The sequence below is a fragment of the Arachis duranensis genome, chromosome 8 (genome assembly GCF_000817695.3).
Source record: "Arachis duranensis cultivar V14167 chromosome 8, aradu.V14167.gnm2.J7QH, whole genome shotgun sequence".
Classification (NCBI taxonomy): Eukaryota; Viridiplantae; Streptophyta; class Magnoliopsida; order Fabales; family Fabaceae; genus Arachis; species Arachis duranensis.
Genome location: NC_029779.3, coordinates 21,301,321 through 21,316,389, shown reverse-complemented (window position 1 = coordinate 21,316,389; position 15,069 = coordinate 21,301,321).

Genomic DNA, 15,069 nt, shown 5'->3' with positions numbered 1-15,069 from the left:
GTTCAACACACCCTGTCACGGCACGGCTATCCATCTGTCGGTTCTCAATCAGGCCGGAATAGAATCCAGTGATTCTTTTGCATCTGTCACTAACGCCCCGCCTTCAGGAGTTTGAAGCTCGTCACAGTCATTCAATCATTGAATCCTACTTAGAATACCACAGACAAGGTTTAGACCTTCCGGATTCTCTTGAATGCCGCCATCAGTTCTAGCTTATACCACGAAGATTCTAATTAAAGAATCCAAGAGATATCTACTTAATCTAAGATAGAATGGAGGTGGTTGTCAGGCACACGTTCATAGTTGAGAATGATGATGAGTGTCACGGATCATCACATTCATCCAGTTTAAGAACAAGTAATATCTTGGAATGGAAGCAAGCATGATTGAATGAAAAACAGTAGTAATTGCATTAATTCATCAAGACACAGCAGAGCTCCTCACCCCCCAACCATGGGGTTTAGAGACTCATGCCGTGGAAAGTACACAAAGAAACGTGTAAAGTGTCATGAGGTGCAGATACAATGTCAAAAGATCCTATTAATAGTGAGCTAGTAACCTAGGGTATACAGAAATGAGTAAATGACATAAAAATCCACTTCTGGGTCCACTTGGTGTGTGCTTGGGCTGAGCACTGAAGCTTTTCGTGTGTAGAGACTCTTTCTGGAGTTAAACGCCAGCTTTCATGCCAGTTTGGGCATTTAACTCCAAGTTTTATGCCAGTTCCAGCGTTAAACGCTGGAATTTCTAAGGCTGATTTGCCACGCCGGTTTGGGCCATCAAATCTCGGGCAAAGTATGGACTATTATACATTGCTGGAAAGCCCAGGATGTCTACTTTCCAACGCCGTTGAGAGCGCGCCAATTGGGCTTCTGTATCTCCGGAAAATCCACTTCGAGTGCAGGGAGGTCAGAATCCAACAGCATCTGCAGTCCTTTTCAGTCTGTGAATCAGATTTTTGCTCAGGACCCTCAATTTCAGCCAGAAAATACGAAAAATACACAAACTCATAGTAAAGTCCAGAAAAGTGAATTTTGACTAAAAACTAATAAAAATATACTAAAAACTAACTAGATCATACCAAAAACATACTAAAAACAATGCCAAAAAGCGTATAAATTATCCGCTCATCAGTCGTCCAAGTAATACGTTACGTGAGTAAGGGTTGATCCCATGAAGATTGTCGGCTTGAAGCAAGCTATGGTCATCTTGTAAATCTTAGTCAGGCAGATTCAAATGGTTATGGGGTTTTGATAATTAAAAGAACGAAATAGCACATAAAATATGATAGAAATACTTATGCAATTTATTGGTGGGAATTTCAGATAAGCGTATGAAGATGCTTTGTTCTCTCTGAGCCTCTGCTTTCCTATTGCCTTCATCCAATCATTCATACCCCTTTCCATGGCAAGCTGTATGTAGGTGGATCACTGTTGTCAATGGGTACCATCCATCCTCTCAGTGAAAATGGTCCGACTACGGGTTACATAGGGCTAATTAGCTGTCGGTTCTCGATCATGTCAGAATAAGATCCATTGATCCTTTTGCACACTGTCACTGCGCCCAACACTCGCGAGTTTGAAGCTCGTCACAGTCATCCCATTCCAGATCCTACTCGGAATACCACAGACAAGGTTTAGACTTTCTGGATCTCAAGAATGCTGCCAATTGATTCTAGCTTATACCACGAAGACTCTGATCTCACGGAATGAAAAACTCTATTGTCAAGAGAGGCAACCATGCGTTGTGAACCAGGAGGCCAAGAGATATACATTCAAGCTCGTTTTTAGGTAGAACAGAAGTGGTTGTTAGGCACGCGTTCACAAGTGAGAATGGTGATGAGTGTTACTTGATCATCACATTCATCATGTTGAAGTGCGAATGCATATCTTAGAACAAGAATAAGCTTGAATTGAATAAAAAATAGTAGTAATTACATTAATTCATGAGGAACAGCAGAGCTCCACACCTTAATCTATGATGTGTAGAAACTCCACCGTTGAAAATACATAAGAACAAGGTCTAGACATGGCCTAATGGCCATGCCTCCCAAATAACATGAAACAATCGAAAAAGGGTTCAAAGACCTGATCCCAAGATCAAAGATGATCAAAAAGATGAAAATACAATAGTGAAAGGTCCTATTTATAGTGAACTAGTAACTTAGGGTTTACAGAAATAAGTAAATGATGCAGAAATCCACTTCCGATGACCACTTGGTGTGTGCTTGGGCTGAGCATTGAAGCTTTCACGTGCATAGGCTTTTTTTGGAGTTAAACGCCAGCTCTGGTGCCAGTTTGGGCGTTTAACTCCAGCTTTTATGCCAGTTCTGGCATTTAACGCCAAAAAAGGGTCTCTGACCGGTGTTTTGACGCCAATTTGGGCCATCAAATCGCAGGCAAACTATGGACTATTATACATTGCTGGAAAGCCCAAGATGTCTACTTTCCAGAAAATCTACTTCGAGTGCAGGGAGGTCAGAATCCAACAGCATCTTCAGTCCTTTTTTCAGCCTCTGAATCAGATTTTTGCTCAGGTCCCTCAATTTCAGCCAGAAAATACCTGAAATCACAGAAAAACACACAAACTCATAGTAAAGTCCAAAAATGTGATTTTTAAAGAAAAACTAATAATTATATACTAAAAACTAACTAAATCATACTGAAAACTACCTAAAAACAATGCCAAAAAGTGTATAAATTATCCGCTCATCACCTAACAAACAAACCAAATAGATCATCCAGGGCTTCAGGCCTCGACAGAAACCAACACAATATAAAGATATCACACATGTGCACCAGGTCAAATACCTCCGTCATTGTGTTCACTCTGCTCCGGTTGAACGCCTGCCTGACGTGACAAAGATTTGTACTTGACCTCCAAAACATCGACGACCCTTTGTGCCAGGTCACGCCACTTTGAGCTTTCCGCCATCATTTTGTTTGCTTTGTTATACATTCGGCAAACGGTCACTTTAGAATGTTGCTGTGCCCTGCGCAGCAACTTTTCCTCCCGGTGCCGTGCCTTCTCCTCGTCCTTGAGTTGAACCTCATTTTCCCTCAACTTAACCATTAACTTTAACCACTCGGCCCTAACCTTGAAGGGTTAATCTGAGATCTTTTCAAGCCTAGCCTCCCAAATCTCCTTCCTCCTGAAAAGCTCAGCCTCAACGAGGTCACAATCTGCGGACTTTTCATCTATACGGATGATGTCGATCAGAGAAGCAATCGGTTGTTCTGTGAGGTCGATGGGACTAACGTCGTGGTCGGTGATGGACTCCTTTGATATTTTCTCATAAGTATACCGTGGAGAGAGTAGTGGCGGGTGGCAGAAATAAGGAGGGGGATAAGGATAGACAGAGAGGTGAGAGAAGGAGTTACGGCAGAGAAGAACTGGGATAGGATTTATCATTAACGGGCATGTATACATATACAGTGTAGGGTAAAGTGGAAAGCTGCTTCAAATACTTTTTTCGTAGAAAATGAGTAATTGTACTGTTTGGGGAAAATAAACGATTTATATTTAAACTAGTTCGATGGAAGAAAAAAAAGAAGAGATAACAATTTAATTACATATTGGCTTAAATTAACATTTCGCATTAATATAGTTTTAAATTTGTTTTAAAAATTATTTTTTCAATGCTCAGCTTTAAAAATTACGTTTACGATATCTTCGATTCCCGTGCCAAACCCAAAAATGAAGCATCAGTTACAGTGGGCATAAATGAAGGCGTGTGTGGCACGGTACTTGACTTATCTGGTGAGCCGTTTTGCAATATATAAGTTCCCTCCCCAGCGTTCCTTCATCATGTGTGGTGATCCATACTAACGACGGTCCTTCTGTAACCTTCCCCTCCCCCCTGTTCTGAGGGTTACCTGAAACTGTAGGTCAATCTCGGACGAGATCTTCTGTACTAGTCGGAGCTGTTGTGTCTGACTTGTTGGACTTGGTGGTGGTGCGCTGATCCTTTGTCACCGGAGGCTGGGGGTACCTGCAAGGGACTCCGATACTTAAGTCAGCAAGGGTATTAAGCAAGTTTTTTAGTAGAATCAGAGTATGAGTTATACCTGGGTGCTCTAGCGTATTTATAATAGTATAGAGTGACCTTCTAAGATAAGATAACTTAGTTATCTTATCTTATCTTTATCTTTTGAGTGAGTTATCTTATCTTATCTTTATCTTTTGAGTGAGGTCATCTTATCTTCAAAGGAACCGCCCTTCTCCCTGCGGGCTTGGACTGCGTTGGGCTTTGGTACATGGTCCTCTGTTAGGGCCCCTCTTTGGGCTTTCCTGGTGACTTGGCCAAGCTCTCTGAGAAGAGTTCGGGTCGTCCTGACCTAAAGAGGTCGGTCGCTTTATCTGTAGAACATTCCGGGTCGGACAGCTCGACCCAAGGTATGAACAGTACCCCTGATCGAGCTCGGTCTTTATTAGGAGGTTGAGTCTTAGTTTTTAGGACTTCGAACCTTCTCGGGTGAAGCCAAACTCGAGCATTTTGTCGACTTTATCTTTGTAGAGTTCCTTTTTGAATGCGGAACATTTCGCTTCCTCTGAGAGCGCGCGCTTTTGTATTAGCGTCCTAGCCTTGGGAATGCGCGAGGGTTTTAATACCCTCATTAATTGGTTTTTGATGCTCCGCTTCTCTTGGCTTTATTTTGAATTTGTTCTCAAGAAACGGTTTTCTCTTTTCCGTAACTTCCCTTTTTTTTTCATTCTTCTATTTCACCTGAAGTTTGTCTTTTCATTTTTTCGACGCTGTGTCTTGTGCTTTTGCTTGAGGGAAGATTTCTTTACTTCGGCTTCCATCTTTCTCCAGGGCTCTTTCTCCTTTCTTCAGGTTAGTTTTTCTTTCTCTTCACTGTTTATTTTTGCTGCTTTGTATTTGATTCTTTGATGACACTCTGATTTTGTACGTTGGAAAGCTTGAACCTTTTCCTTATTACTGTGCTTGGTTTATTGTTGTGATGCCTGTTTTCTGGTCTTTCATCCTTATGTATGCTTTGGGTGATTTTTTCTAGTTTTGGCTTCTTATTAGGGCTTCGTATGTTGTCGTTGATTTCCATACTACTGTTTTGAAAAGGTTGCTCCTTTGATAACTTTGTTTGCTCCATTGATGATTTTGTCTTTGTCGATGGTTTTTTCTTTGACTTTCGCCTTTTTCTTCTCGGGACATTGTTTGTTGGAAGAGAGTTTATCTTTTGTAGATTTTTTTGATACTTTACTCTGTCATTGCCTCCAAAGGATGCCCCTGGACCTCGGTGTGCGTCCTGGGGTTTTCCTTTTACTGTTTGTGTGCTTGAGGTCGCGTTGTCCGAGTTGCTTCCATATTGCCCGAATTTGTTTTGGGTTAGTAACCCGTTTCCTTTTGTTTGTAGGATTAGTTGGCCATGTCATCTCGCAAAAATATTGTCGAGGCATCCTCTAAGGTTCTTGAGGGGATGTCCGACTGGTTGGACTCTCTTGTGTTGCTATGTGTATCTCTAGCTAATTCGGAGTTCTGTGCAGAGCTTAGAAAACACCATCGGATATGTAGTAGTGAGAATCAAGAACGCAACTATGAGTTGGTGGCACCCGATTCTGATGACAGGGTCTGCTTTCCTGTTCAGACCCAGGGAGAACGTCCTTTCTTTTATGCATATAATTTCTTCTTTAGCCAGATGAATATTACCCTTCCTTTTACTTCCTTTGAGACCGACCTGTTGTGGTCTTGTAATGTAGCCCCATCTCAGCTTCATCTGAATTCTTGGGGTTTTATTAAGATTTTTCAGCTGGTTTGCCATGAATTTAGTGTTAAGCCCTCTTTAACTCTTTTCCTCTATCTGTTTGTGTTGACCAAGCCTGGAACTACCAAAAGGAAAGCTTCTTGGATTTCTTTTAGGCCAGCCCAGGGACATAAGGTTTTTTCCATGTATGATGAGTCTTTCCGAGATTTTAAGAATTACTTTTTCAAGATCCGAGCTGTTGAAGGAGCTCGTCCTTTCTTTTTGGATGAGAATGGCGAGCCTCGTTTTCCTTTAGAATGGCAGAGGAATGTAGTTGTATCTACGTATACCTAGGAGATGTTAGACGAGGTTGAGCAGGCTTTTGTTACTGCTTTGGAGGATATTTGGGGGGAACCTCCCCATCTTGAGACCAAGAAATTTCTAGGGGATCCATCCTTGATCCGCACCGTGTTGGGTATTATAAACTGTGTCCCCATTTGTTTTGTTTTCTGCTTTCTTTACTGGCTTGTAAGTTGTTGTATTTTTTTATTTTTCAGAGATGTCGAAGAATAATGACTCGCTGAAGGCCTTTAAGAAGGCGAGGAAGGCTACCGCGGCTCAGAACGTCCCGGCCAAGGTGGTCGGAGAAGGGTCCTCCCAGGTTTTGTTGAAGACGTCTGTCCCAAGCTCTCTTGGGCCGAGGAGGATGATCCCTACTCCCCGGGTTCGTTTGGTCGATCCGTCGCAAGCTTCTGCTGGTACCTCCTCTCCTTCCACCGCTCCTCCTCCAAAAAACCTCGGACTGTCGAGCCTTTTAATCTTGGTGCTCCCGACTTTGATGCTGTTGGGTTTGTAGATCAACAGATTGCTCCTTATGGTGTCATGCCTACTGACGATGTATCCATTCTCCGTTATTTAGACTTTATTACTCGGAGTGGTATTACACGGGCACACATGGAAGCGACTTTATACCAGACTGCTTAAGATATTCCTATCCATGCTACCAAGGCATTTATGGAGGAGGCAAAATCGGAGTTTGACCGAATTAAGGGTTTGAAGGAGGAGCTCAAGGTGAAAGTGGCCGAGCTGGAAAAGGAGCTGAAGGGGGAAAAGGCTCGGGCTGTTGGTCTGGCGGCTGCTGTGCAACTGGCCGGATACGACATTAAAACATAAGGATAGCTATGTTACTACTTATAGAGAGATGATGGAGCTTAGGGGTAGCTTGGAATATATCCGGGCCGATTATACCGAACTTCAGAGTCATCTTGTAGGCAGTGTTACTGCTGCTTATGAGAATCTGAAGGAGCAAGTTTAAGTTCTTGCGCCAGATCTCGACCTTTCCCTTTTTAGTCTGGACAACATTGTTAGGGATGGTAAGATTGTCCCTGACGATCCTGATGATGATGAAGATGATCGTCCTTCACTGCCCGCTACAAAGACTTCTATTGCGCTGACTTCTTCGACTTCCACTGCTGAGATCAATCACCCGGGGGGAACCAGATTGCTAAATCTTGAACCGGGATGATGGGACAGTGGATGCGGTGTCTCTTCAGCCCATAAGACTTGCGGGAGCTCTTCAGCCCAGGCTCCCTTTGCATCTTGTAATCTCCATTTTAACCTGGCTAATATGACTTTGTTGGTAGCTTCAGCTTGCCCATTGGCTTGGGGGTGTTCGACAGAGGTGAATTGTTGTTTTATATTCAAGTCGGCCGCTAGCTTTCTGAAGCCTGCATCTGTGAACTGGGTACCATTATCTGTAGTGATGGAGTATGGAACTCCAAACCTTGTGACGATGTTTCTATATAGGAATTTTCGACTTTTTTGACCAGTGGTGTTAGCTAGGGGTTCTGCCTCAATCTATTTTGTGAAGTAGTCTATTCCTACTATGAGGAATTTGACTTGTCCCGATCCTTGAGGAAAGGGTCCGAGAAGATCGAGTCCCCATTTTGTGAATGGGCAAGGTGATGTTACGCTGATGAGTTCCTCTGGCGGGGCGATGTGAAAGTTGGCATGTTTCTGACATGATGAACATGTCTTTACAAATTCTATGGCTTCTTTTTGTAGAGTTGGCCAATAAAATTCTGCACGAAGTACTTTTTTGGCGAGTTCCTGCGCTCCAAGGTGATTGCCACAAATGTCACTGTGTACTTCTTCTAGGACTTCCTTTGTTTTGGAAGTTGGCACGCATTTTAGCAATCGTATTGAAATCCCTCTTTTGTATAGAGTATTATTTATGATGGTATAATATTGTGCCTCCCGTTTCAACCTCTTTGCCTCTTTTTCCTCTGTGGGGAGTGCTTCTGTTTTGAGGTAGTTAATTATGGAAGTCATCCATCCCTGATCGTGACCTGTTATGGCTAGGACTTTTTCTTCTTCTGAGATTGATGGATTCTGTAGAATTTCTTGGATGAGGCTTCTATTGTTGCCCCCTGGTTTGGTGCTGGCTAGTTTTGAGAGTGCATCGGCTCGGGCATTCTGTTCTCGGGGTATGTGACGAATCTAATATTTTCCGAATTGTCCGAGTTGTTCTCTGGCTTTCTCCAAGTACTTTTTCATGATGGGGCCTTTGGCTTGGTAGCTTCCTCCTATTTGTGAAGTAACTACCTGCGAGTCACTGAAGATGATAAGCTTTTGAGCTCCAATCTCCCTAGCCAGCTTCAAACCAGCTAGTAGTGCCTCATATTCCGCTTGATTGTTTGAGGCAGAAAACCCAAAATTGAGGGAGAGTTCGATTTGGGTTCCCTGGTTGCTTTCAACTATCACGCTTGCGCCACTTCCAGTTTTATTTGAGGAACCATCCACGTAGAGATTCCATTCTGTGGTGATTTCCGGTGTGTCTGTAAATTTTGCAATGAAGTCGGCCAGGTGTTATGATTTGATGGCCGTCCGAGCTTCGTATTGAAGATCAAATTCAGACAACTCGACTGCTGTTTCGAGGGTTACCTGAAACTGTAGGTCGATCTCGAAACATTGGCGCCGTTGTCGGGGACCCTGGAAGTCATCCCATTAACATGGCGGATGACCATGACAACGACCACGATTCAGGTTTGGAAGACAGAACGCCGCATAAAAACGCGGACACAATACTCAAAGATACTCCAGAAACCAATGGAGACAAAAATTCATCAAATCCAGGAGTAATAGAAGCACTTCAAAATCGATTGCAGCAACTTGATAAATAAGCCCAACATCGACGTGAAAAAGAAGAAGATCTACACCGGGAGATAAGGCGGCGCCGAGAATTAGAAGATAAGCTTATAAAACTCGAAGCTGATCTTAAAACTAAAGCTACTCTACCATCCACAGAGGATAGCTCTCAGAAAGATCAAGATCCATTCACCAGAGAAATTATAAAGACCAAAATTCCAAAAGATTTCAAGCTTCCAGATATGACTCTATATGACGGCACCTTGGACCCCAACCATCATCTCAGCAACTTCAGAAGTAGAATGTACCTCACTGATGCCTCAGATGCAGTTCGCTGCAAAGCCTTTCCAACAACTCTCACCAAGACAGCCATTAAATGGTTCGACAACCTACCTCCAAAATCCATCTCGAGTTTCGACGACCTGGCCAAGAAGTTCATGGCCCGATTCTCCATACAAAAGGACAAAGCCAAACACGCACCTAGCCTACTAAGGATCAAGCAAGGAGATCGGGAGAGCCTTCACAACTACATGGAAAGATTCAACAAAACATGCATGGACATACAAAGTCTTCCAACAGAAGCTGCCATTATTGGCCTCATAAATGGCCTACGAGATGGACCATTCAGCCAATCTATATCAAAGAGATACCCGACATCCTTAGACGAAGTACAAGAACGGGCACAGAAATACATCAACATGGAGGAAAATTCTCGACTTAGCGAAGCCTCAAGGCTCGGTTCTGCCTACCGAGATAAAGAATCCAAGAAAAAGGAAGATTGCTCTGGAGAGAAAATCAAAAAATATCATAATTATACTCCTCTTAGGGTATCCTTGGTAGATGTTTACAAAGAAGTCTGCCATACGGAGAAAATCCCTCCAGCTCGGCCACTTAAAGGCAAAAGAGGAGGAGGAAATCGGAATGAATACTGTGAATATCACCGACTTCGAGGGTCTTCCACCAATGAATGCTTCGACTTGAAAAACGTCATAGAAAAACTAGTAAGAGAAGGAAAACTAGATCGGTTTTTGGCTAATCGGGATGACGAACCAAGAAAAAGAAGAAGGGATGAGGATGCTGGATGATCTGAACGATCACCTCGCACACCGGAAAGACACGTTCACGTAATACACGGCGGATTTGCTGGAGGAGGAATCTCCAAATCATCTCGCAAGCGACACCTCAAAGAGGTGTACCACGTCGAAGGAAAAATAACCAATCCAGAACACTCAAGATAGACTACATCGTGGTCGACGTAAGCTCAGCCTACAATGCCTTAATAGGTCGGACAACGTTAAATCAACTCGGTGCAATAGTTTCAACTCCACATTTATGTATGAAATTCCCAACTGCGGAAGGGATAGCTACAATAAAGGCAGATCAAAAGATGGCACGTCGCTGTTATAACGAAAGCCTAAACCTCCGAGGTGAAGGAGGAGAGTTCCACACAATCGAGCTCGATGGAGTTCAGAGGCGAGAAGAATTCCGACCACGACTCGAAGGAGAAGTAGAAAGAGTCCAGATCGAAGACACCTCGGATAAAACAACTAATATTGGCACGATCCTGAAAGGAGACACAAAGGAATCACTAATACGGTTCCTACGAGATAATGTTGATCTCTTTACATGGAAAGCTGCTGACATGCCAGGCATTGATCCCAAACTAATGAGCCACAAATTGGCAGTCTACCCAGGATCTCAGCCGGTACAACAAAGACGAAGAAAACTCGGACCAGAACGAGCTCAAGCTGTGGAAGAACAAGTACATGCGCTACTAGAGGCCGGATTCATAAGGGAAGTCAAATACCCACTATGGCTAGCAAACGTCGTCTTGGTGAAAGTATGGCTAGCAAATGTCGTCTTGGTGAAAAAATCAAATGGGAAGTGGCGAATGTGCACCGACTACACCGACCTCAACAAAGCCTGCCCAAAAGACCCTTACCCACTCCCAAGCATCGACGCTCTAGTAGATGTTTCATCAGGATATAAGTATCTCTCGTTCCTGGACGCGTATTCAGGGTACAACCAAATCCCCATGTATCCGCCAGATCAAGAAAAGACCTCGTTCCTAACGCCAAAAGCAAACTACTGTTACATCATGATGCCTTTCGGTCTCAAGAACGCAGGAGCTACTTATCAAAGGCTAATGAATAAAGTTTTCTCAGATCACATCGGGAAAACCATGGAAGTTTATGTAGACACTAATGAATAAAGTCTTTTCAGAGCATATCGGAAAAATCATGGAAGTCTATGTGGACGACATGTTGATAAAAACACAAAGTAAAAAGACATTATTGTCCGACCTGGTCCAAGTATTCAACACTATAAGAAGGCATGGCATGCGACTTAACCCTGCAAAATGCACCTTTCTGGGTTTTATGCTCAAACAAAGAGGAATCGAGGCAAACCCGAATAAATGTCGGGTCATACTCAACATGAAGAGCCCAACTTGTGTCAAAGAAGTACAACAACTCAACGGGAGGCTGGCCGCTCTATCCCGATTCTTAGCAGGAGCCGCAATAAGATCTCTTCCCTTCTATGCTACTTTAAGAAAGGGAAAACAGTTCGAATGGATGACGGAATATGAGCAAGCCTTCCGAGACTTCAAAGAGTTCTTAGGACAGCCACCTATCCTATCTCGGCCACGAGAAGGAGAACCGCTCATATTATATCTCGCAGTAGAGAGCCAGGCAATAGCCTCAGCACTAGTCAGAGAAGACGAACATGGGCAAAAACCCGTCTACTTCATTAGCAAAGCGCTACAGGGATCTGAGCTGAACTACCAGAAAATAGAAAAGTTTGCCTACGCTCTGATCCTCACATCACGGCAGCTTCGCCCATATTTCCAAGTGCATACCATTAAAGTTCGGACCAACCAACCCATAAAAGGGATATTGCAGAAAACAGATCTAGCAGGAAGAATCCTACAATGGGCAATCGAGTTGTCTGAGTTCGACCTCCAATACGAGGTGCAGACAACCATCAAATCACAACACCTGGCCGACTTCATCGCAGAATTCACAGACACCCCGGAAATCCCCATAGAGTGGAACATATACGTAGACGGATCCTCGAATAAAACAGGAAGCGGTGCGGGTGTGATAATCGAAAGCAACCAAGGAACTCAACTTGAGCTCTCCCTTAAATTTGAATTCCTGGCCTCAAACAACCAGGCAAAATACGAAGCACTATTAGGTGGTTTGAAGCTGGCTAGGGAGGTTGGAGCTCCAAAACTCAACATCTACAGTGACTCACAAGTCATAACCTCACAAATAACAGGAAGCTACCAAGCCAAAGATCCGACCATGAAAAAATATTTGGATAAAACCAAAGAACAGCTCGGATAACTCAGGGAATATAGAATTTACCACATACCTCGTGAGCAAAATGCCCGAGCTGACGCCCTTTCAAAATTAGCCAGCACCAAACCAGGAGACAACAACAGAGGCCTCATCCAGGAGATACTACAGAACCCGTCAATAGCGGAAGAAGAAAAAGTCCTAGCCATAATAGGTCGGGATCAAGGATGGATGACCCCCATAATAAATTACCTCAAAATAGAAGCACTCCCTACAGATGAAAAGGAGGCAAAGAGGCTGAAAAGGGAGGCACAGTACTACACTATCATAAACAACACACTATACAAAAGAGGGATATCAACACCTTTACTAAAATGCGTACCGACTTCTAACACAAAGGAAGTCTTGGAGGAAGTACACAGCGGCATTTGTGGTAATCATCTCGGAGCGTAAGCTCTCACCAAAAAGATACTCTGGGCGGGATTCTATTGGCCAACTCTACAAAAGGAGGCTACAGAATTTGTGAGGACATGCCCACCATGCCAGAAGCATGCCAACTTTCACATTGCCCCACCAGAAAAGCTCATCAGCGTGACCTCGCCTTGGCCATTTGCGAAATGGGGACTCGACCTTCTCGGACCCTTCCCACAGGGATCGGGACAAGTAAAATTTCTCATAGTAGGAGTAGACTATTTCACAAAATGGATCGAGGTAGAACCCCTAGCCAATGCCACCGCTCAAAGAAGTCAAAAATTCCTATATAGGAACATTATTACGAGGTTCGGAATACCATACTCCATCACCACGGACAACGGTACCCAATTTACAGATGCAGGCTTCAGAAAACTGGCAGCCGACTTGAACATAAAACACCAGTTCACCTCCGTTGAACATCCCCAAGCCAATGGACAAGCCGAAGCGGCCAACAAAGTCATACTGGCCGGACTAAAGCGGAGGCTACAAGAAGCAATGGGAGCTTGGGCCGAGGAACTTCCACAAATCCTATGGGCGTATCGAACAACCCCCTAGTCTACTACAAACGAATCACCATTCCGACTAGCATACGGAGCGGAGGCAATGATTCCAATAGAAATTGAGGAAGGATCTCCCCGAGTAGTCCACTACAATGAACGAGTAAACTCCCAACTTCAGAGAGAAGAGCTCGATTTGTTACCCGAAATCCAAGAAAGAGCTCGGATCAGGGAAGAAGCTCTAAAACACCGAATGGCTTCCAAATATAATCAAAAGGTAGTACCGAGAAGTTTTACAGAGAATGATCTCATCCTAATCCGGAATGACATTGGAACAACTTGACCCGGAGAAGGGAAGCTGGCAGCGAATTGGAAAGGACCCTATCGAGTCATAGAAGTACTTGGGAAGGGCTACTACAGACTGTCCGAGCTTGATGGACGAGAGCTTCCCCAATCATGGCACGCCTGCAACCTACGAAGGTACTACAGTTAGAAAAGGTAAAAGGTCTCACTAAATGGATGCACTCTTTTTTCTGAAAAGGTTTTTTAATGAGGCACCAGGTCGAGACCTAGACCAGAGAAATCCCACATGTATATATTCGCCTTTTCCTTTAAATAAAATATCTTTTAGATATTCTACAAGAGTCCAAGACGCATTAATCTGAAGTATTCATCGTCCGATTATAAAGCAACAGGTCGGCAGAAAGTGAAAAACAAATTCACTGCCCGACCACGATAAAGATAATCGTCCGATAAAGGTGAAAACGCGATTCACCCAAAGGACGATCTAAAGATGCCAACCATTTTCTACAAATCGGCAAAGATGAACACAGAATAATGTAAGAAGTTATCGAGAGCAATCCAAAAAAAGAACCTGACGAGGTCTTACGGATAGCTAAAATAATAACTTAAAGACTGGCCGACGTGCGGAAGTCGGACCAAGTCAACCCAAGTTATAAGTAAACCCTGGAAAGAGGTCTGGCCAACCCTATTAAAGAGGATTACTTTAACTTAGAAGGGCCCAACATAATAAAGTCTGCCCAAAACGAAAAGTTATACAAGTAGTCCCTGAAAGAGATCTGACAAAAGATCCAAGAAAGAGGACTACGAAAAATAACTTAAAGGAGACCGATATAACCAAGTCAGACTCCTACCATTAAAAAGTTATCAAAGTAATCCCTAGAAGAGACCTGACAAAGGTCCAAAAAAGAGGATTACAGAAATAACTTAAAGGAGACCGATATAACCAAGTCGGACTTCTACCATTAAAAAATTTATCAAAGTAATCCCTGGAAGAGACCTGACAAAGGTCCAAAAAAGAGGATTACAGAAATAACTTAAAGGAGACCGACATAACCAAGTCGGACTCCTACCATTAAAAAGTTATCAAAGTAATCCCTGGAAGAGACCTGACAAAGGTCCAAAAAAGAGGATTACAGAAATAACTTAAAAGGAGACTGACATAACCAAATCGGACTCCTGCCACTAAAAAGTTATCAAAGTAATCCCTAGTAGAGGATTACAGAAATAACTTAAAGAGGGACCAGCGCAAAAGAACCACCAAGAAACAAGTTGGACCCATAAGTCACAAACCTTAAAGGATCCAAGCTACAAACAATAAAACAAAGCAATCCGAAGAAGTCGAAATGCAAGATTTCAAACATCAGTAGAAAATTGAAAAGATACCAAGTCAAAAAAGCTACCTCTACAAAAGTTATAAGGCCCGGAAGGCCACCAAAACCTACCGTGAAGGGAAAGCGAGCTACTTTTTATTTTTCAAAATAAAAAGTTGCTAAACAAAGCAACTAGGAAATGTCAATGAAAAGTTTTAAAAGCCCACAAGCCGGGCCAACTATACATCCAGAAAGAGATCAGCAAACATCTGGAACCTTCTTGGCAACGTCAGGACAAGGGGAAGGAGGACGAGTCTGAAGGGGCACGGCATCCACA